The sequence below is a fragment of the Kogia breviceps genome, chromosome 10, assembly GCF_026419965.1.
Source record: "Kogia breviceps isolate mKogBre1 chromosome 10, mKogBre1 haplotype 1, whole genome shotgun sequence".
NCBI classification, from domain to species: Eukaryota; Metazoa; Chordata; class Mammalia; order Artiodactyla; family Physeteridae; genus Kogia; species Kogia breviceps.
The window spans coordinates 8,405,668-8,412,904 of record NC_081319.1 but is presented as its reverse complement, the minus strand read 5'-3'; positions in this window follow the sequence as shown (position 1 = coordinate 8,412,904).

Here is a 7,237-nt window from a genome sequence, read left to right as displayed (position 1 = left end):
GACAAGAGCCTGAGAGGGTGATCACAGTATCTGTCCCAGGTCTAGCTGTGATCCCAAAGAGGAGAAACAGATCCCGAGATCCAGGAGAGATCGGGACACCTTCACGCCGGCAGCAGCTGTGCCAGAGGGAGGAACGGTTGGTATCCTTGCAAAGGCCGTGGCGCTTGTATCCCGCCTGCCCACGGAGGCCCCCTCCACAGGGACGGGAGAGTCCGTGGGGTGTCTCATGAACTGAAGTTCACATAGAAAGCTAAATGCCAATTTCACTCATGACCTTATTTTAGCAGTTCAGAGCTCAGCCCCTCTTTCGAAGCCCACGCTCAGGTCATGTAGAAAAGCATTCCAGCTCACTCACTGGCTGCCCTGTGGCCATCCTTGCTTTCAACTTGGGTTTTTCCTACTCTGCTCAGCAGAGATTAAATTCTCATTAGTTTTCTACTGTATCTTGAGGATGTGTGTATCTGACAGTGAATCATGCCTGGAAAAACGAAGGAAACCCTCCAGAGGCAGCCATTTATTTGTCTGCAGATAAAGCTGCAAAGGAACCGAATTAAGGCTCTTATTTTTAATTGAGGTTCAATTTTGGAATGCTCCATTACCAAGAGCCCAAAGGAATCTACTTTCAGGGTCCTGAGGACTTGAGCGGCTAGAGCAGAGGAGAAAGGAGCTGGGAGACAATGAAGATGCAGACCGCCTTCCAGGGACAGCGGGAGAGGTCCGGGGGCTGAACGAGGGCCCCCTGCCTGAAGGAGCATGACCTTCCCAGTCACAGAGAGGGTCATTCACAATATTATTAGCCCCACGCGACACAGCGTGCAGACTCAACCTCAAGTTCTTATGAAATGTTTCAGCTGCAAGACGCTTAGCCCTTTGGGCCTCAGTCTTCTCATCTGTAAATGGGAATCATAATGCTTGCGTAGGTCAGAGTTGTTCTAAGCAATCCAATGACATGCTGAGCGACAAGGCAACTTTGTAAGTGGGACCTTGCTTCCCCAAGTTTGGGCATTCTTTAATTGTCTCATGTCTCCCACCCCTCCTCCAAAGAAACAATGAGTTATTTCAGGGCCAGGTCCATGGTTTGTCTAGCAGTGAAACACAGCTTAAAGTGAACAGGCTTTGACAGACATCCCTGGGCTTCAATTCTATCCCTGCCATCTTCTGGCTGTGTCACCACGGGCCCATTTCTTAACCTGAAACGCTCACTGGATAATGGGGGTCATAACATTTTCCTCCTAGGGTGTCGTGAGGATAAAACGAAATCAGGGATTGACAGTGTGTGACGCTTAGGAAAAGTTCCCGTGGAGGGTCATTCTCTTCTCGTCTTTCTTCCCCTAATACGCTTGTTCTTAGGATCTCACAGTCATCGGGACAGGGCCTCTGCACATAGTGTGGGCAAATTAATGTTTGCTCAATAGATGACTGGTGCTCGATCAATACTTGTTCGAGGCCAGCTGGCTCATTTACCCGACCTTGTCGTACAACAAGACTACTTTCCCATGATGCACCCCAGCCCCCAACCTACTACTCTCTTTGTGGGAAGCCCAGAGGGAACTAAGAGAAGTGATATCCTTTCATCCGCTGATAAAAGCAATCAGCTGGATTTCAATGATCTGATGTGGAAATCATCATCGTCACTCATGTAGCTCTAACTCCACGGCAGTCACTGTCCTAAGAGCTTTCCAAATATTCATCTACCCAACAGAGCAGCCCTATGGATGCAGGTGCCGCTATTAACCCCATTTTACACGTTAAGTAACACACAGGAGCCTTAAAGAAGGTCTCCTAGCATATGAAAGGTGAAATGATTCAAGTGCCAGAACTATGAAGAGAATTCCCAATTATGCAATTTTAAACACACACACACACACACACACATCCATGTAAATTCACACGCTGCGATGAGTTTAAGCCAAATATAAAGTTAGAGGGCACTGTCCCCAAGACCACCTTCACTTCTGACACCAGCTGCAAACTGGGAGTGGTTCCCGAAACCCTCAGGTTCGATCATTTGCTAGAACCCACAGAACTCATGAAAGCTCTTAGACTCACGGGTACGGTTTATTACAAGGAAAAGATACAGACTGAAATCAGCCAAGAGAAGAAGTGCATAAGGCAGAGTCCATGAGAAATGCCAAACGTGGAGCTTCCGCTGCCCCCTTTGCACAGGGTCATGGACAGTTTATTCTCCTGATGTTGACACGGGACAACATGCACGGAGTGTCACCAGCAGGGGAAGCTCACCCAAGCCTCAGAGCTAAGGATGTTCCTTGTGGCACCATTACACAGGCACACCTGACTGTTAATTGATTGACTGCCCCATGGTTGGTCTAATCTTCAGGTCAACTGGTAGACTGACCTACCCACCCTAAACCACCTTGTTGGTCTTTCTGGAATGGTCAGCCCTACCCTAAATCACACTGTCTTACTATCTGGCTGACCCAGGCAAACAAAGATCGCCTCCCAGGAGCCGAGGGTAAAGGTCAGACCTCCTTTGGGGCAAGGCGAAACTCTTCACTACATATACACACATATATTTGCTTGTACTTACACAGATGAGTATATAAATGCCTATAGAAGAAAGACTGGAAGGAAACTTACAGACTGTGAACAGTCAGAATAGAATGAAGTGTAACCTAAATATTTCACTCTGTTTTCTTTCCAGATCTCTCTATATTTAAAATCTTTTCTGGTGAGAATATATTTGCATATCACTTGTGAGAATAATTACTTTTAAAACCTCAGAGAGGAAAGAAAAAACAAAGCCCATTGTGGCTGCCAGCTCTGAATTGCCTCCTCATCCTATAAATAGGATGAAATCTGCTGCCTTGACCCAGTAAGGAATGGCTTGGGCTGACCGTGTCACGGAATTCGGAGCTGGGAAATGCTAATAAAATGGTGCACAGCTGGGACCCAGGAGCCCTTAAGGGGAAGGAAGGAGGTGAATCCAGGAGAGTAATGGCCCTCAGACAAGGGTCCGTTTGAGCTCCAGCGAACTGCCAGCCAGGCTCTGCGCTGAGTCCTGGGAGGAGACGAGTGGGCGTGGTGGCTGGTATGGAGAACACGGAACTCAGATCTTGGCCTTGAAAATGGTGGAGGGAGGTGAAGGTCAGAGGAGCAGGAGGAAGTCCCCACTTTGATGCTCCTCCACCCCAAACCTAGACAGGAGACCAGGAGAAGTCACTGGTGAAACCCCAAACCCCTCCTGTGTGGCACTCCATGGCACGGGTCTGTCCTCTTGTCCTAGCCATGCAAAAGCTCTTCTGGCTCAGCACCCCGGGGGCGCCCTGATTTCACCCAATCTCGGAGCACAGGCCAGGGCAAGCCCTGGCCCACCTGTCGCTGTCATCAGGACAAACTCCCAGACCCCTGCTCCGTGGGGTCCAGCTGTCCCAAACAAAGGCAAGACCCGCATTTTTCTTTTGAGAGGCAGTTGTACTTTCCCCTCTGAAAAGACTCTAACAAAACCTAAGAGCAAAGAAAGGCCAATTTACAGTTACCTGTATAAAAAACACAAATCAGAAATCACTTTGAAACCGTAATTCAAGCACCCTATGGAATCTATATTATTCATGTTCTCCAACATTTTTTTTCCTTTTTAGAAGAGTCAGATTTTCTGAAAGAGCTCACAGTGCTATTAGAGGCATAAGAGTGAAGTTATAAATACAATGTCTGCTATATACCAGAAACTGCACTAACTCAATTAATCCTCACAATTCATACTGCAAAGTACTACCCCCATTTTACAGATGTGGAAAACTGAGGCTTAGAGAGGTTAAGAGGCTCAAGGTCACACAGACAGTGAAAGGGAGAGCCACGATACAAACCCAAGACTGATGTGAGAATCTGTATTCTTTCCAGAAGGCCCTAAGAGTTCCTGGCTCTCCCAGGCTCCCAGCTACCCAGGAGGTCCTGGTTCCAATTTATCACAATGACCTATAGTTTATCAAGCTTCGTTCCCAAATTCAGCAGCATTCTGAATCCCAAAATGACCTGGGCTGACTTTAAGGTCACCTATTACAGGGACACATTTTCCAAACCAAAAGATAAGCCCAGAGTCTAACAGATGAATGTTATTCTCCTTCAAGTGTGAAGTCAATCTAGGAAGGTGTCATTTGGACACCAAAGTGTGATGCTTCCAGGGAGAGTTCAATGGTTTACAAAGACCATGGGACAGAACTTCAGACACTGGGATTCCCCAGGAACCCCGCGTTCCCATAGCATCCTGTGACACCTTGGGCCCGCCTCTCACTGGGGCGTGGCTGCTGGTGACTGACATGTGCCTCGCCCAATGGCCTGCAACCTGGAGGACGGAGGCACCTTGGGTGATGCTGAGTAGAAACAAACTGTGCTGGGGGCGCTGGGGATGCGGGAACTGAAAGAAAGGAGAAAAAGGAAAGGAGGTCAGGGAAAGCGGAAAAGGAGGGAAGGAGCAAGAAAAGTAAACCAGAGAAATGTGAGACCTACAGTCACTCTAGTTATAAAACCACTGAGTCCAACCCCTGGAAAAGGTTCCACAGGTGAACAGCCCTGTCGGGAGGAGGCTCCCTTTTCCCTGCATCTGTCACCCCCGACCCAGCCCTTCCTGGCAACCTCAGGCCCCAGGACCCACACAGGCGGCTGCCGTGTCGGGCTTGCCTCCCTCTGGGTTCCAGGGCCACCTGAAGACCTGGTCCTCCAGACAGACGACAAGGGCTACCACGGCGCAGCTGGCTGTGCACAGGACGACCCGTCACCGCTTTAACACAACCACAAGTCACTCTGGTGGGGGTTATGCATAGACACAGGCTACCTGGATCCCAGCCCGGCTTCCCCAAGCACCCCTCTGGGCGGGTGAAGAAACGGGAGCTACGTGACGTCCGGCCTGTAAGCTGCTGAGGGACCACCCAGCAAAAGGGCGCTGAACGGCGGCTTCACCGGAGCCTGACAGGGACGCAAGTGCCCAGTCGCACAGATCGTGCTTCTCAGCCACGGGGCGAGCACAGCCGCGTGCTCATCCACGGTGTGGACGGCACAGAGCTGAGAGGGGCTTCCCACCTCAAGAGAAGCAGGACCCCAAAACATCCAGACAGCCTGGTGCAAGAACATGAATGCAACAAGGCGAAACTTTAATGGGACAGATGCTTGGGAGCCCTGTACTTGGGCCCCGAAATGCAGCTGCCCGAATCCCAGAGGGGGCGGAGCACTTGACAGCAGCAGCGTGTGTGAGAAAGGCGTGGGGGCTGCGCTGTGTGTCCAGACCCGGGGTGTCTGCCAAGCAGGGCTGTGACCGTAGCTACGCGAGGGTCGGAATAAAGGAAGTGCCCGGCTTCTCTCTGCTCCGAGCAGCGCCTCCAGAGCCTCACGCTTTCAGAAGGACAGCAAAGAGCTGGTACCCATCCCCAGGAAAACGTTGAGGACAGTGGGGCGGGCTGAAGGCATGTCATGTGAGCGATGGTAGCAAGAGCTATGTTTAGCCTGGAGAAGCAGCTCAGAGGGGACAGGAGAGCGGACTTCCAATATCTGAAGGGCTGTCACAATGAAGAGGGATTTTAGTGGGTTCCCTGTGGCTCCACAGAGTGAAACCAGGGCAACGGAAGTGGCATCGAGGCAAACTGGGCTGTCAGAAGTCAGATTGGTGCTGTCTAGCAGTTCAAGTTGTCTCCAGAGAGAATGAGCTCCCCGTCATCGGAAGTAATCAAGTACAAGAAGAATGACCACCTCCTTAGGGGTGTTGGGAAGGGTACTGGCCAGCCAAGATGACCTCTGTGGGACCTTTCATCTCCGAGTTGAGCCTTTCCTGGGAGACCTCGGGAGGGAAGACCTCTCTCTTGAGTGGCATGTCTCCAAAGGCCTTTCCCTTAAATTCCCTGGCTAAAGGCAGGAGCCAAGCACTTTCAACAGCTGCCATCCCACTGATTCCTTTTCCTAAATTAGGCTCCCTGGGGCCTCACACCCGGCTGGAGACCAGAGACAAGGGCCCTACGTGCTCTAGAAAGTAATTAAGTCCATGATATCATCATCACTGACTTGTCCCAAGAACACCGAAGCCCCAGGGGCAGGGCGCCAACGGGCCTCAAATTACCATTCTTGTAGCAGATTTTGGCCTTTTGTCCTCAAGAGCCCAGGCCCCTGTAAGGCGACCCATGCCAAACGGCAACCGAAATAGAGCTGAGTGCTGGGATACAGGCTGTCACCCAGGAAGGGGACGTCCAGTCAAGGACACTGGGGATGTGGCCTCCAGCATCTCTGCCTCTACCTCTTCTCCCTCCACTGTCGCATGCAGTTGTTTTCTCCTCAAGCAGCCAAGCAAAGTCAGATATGGGAGACGCCCCACAACCAGGAGGAGGACGAGAAACTCTCATCCTGAAGCGGGGCGGGACTGGTGAGTCTTGGGCATCTGACCCGCTCACCCAGCAGATGAGTGAGCACTCCCTACGTGCTAGCATTCTGCTACAGTGACTCGAGTCTAACGGCGGGAAAAGAAAGGGATAACCAGTGAACAGATATTCTCTCTTGCCGCATTTGAGGCAACTAGAGCCCAGAGAGGTTAAGTGACTTGGCGAGGGTCACAGAGCAGTGCCGAGGCCTCAGTCAACTCTTAAACAGAACTGTCGGCCCCACTAGGCCTAGAAGGACCAAGGAGGCCCTTCTACCAACCAATCCACTTGCTCTCTCATACCTGGAACCTCTTCTTTTTCAGGGAATCAGAATTTGTTGGGAATCAAAGTTCCTAAGGAGGTGGGTGGGAAGCCCGCAGGGCAGATAACCCCCAGAAGAGCTTGGGGGTTCCAAAGACAAATCTACCTCCTTCCCATATTCCCATCTTGGAATGACTATAAACCTGGCGGACATGAGAAAAAGGATGGAGACACGACGCGTGGCGGGAGAAGAAGCAGCAACATGGAAGGACCACGTTCAAATCCTCACTCAAGCAAACCAACTACACGGAAATGTGTTTGTCGATTAGCAGTTGCATATGGTTCCGCCTAATACTGTCCCTTCAGAAGTACCTGTGGATGAAATAATGCAATTCTAGGATTTCCTTCCAAATAACCCAGTGGGATTAATAGAAGGAGGGAGGTGGTAAGAGATGAAACGAGACTGGCCCTGCGTTAATAATTGCTGAGACCAGGTGCCGGGTACAAGGGGCTCATTATACTTCCCATTCTCTCTACTCTTGGATATGTTTGGAATTTATTCTAATTAAAGATTTAGAAAGGAGATGTTGCCAATATTTTGAGCATCACTGCTCATGTCA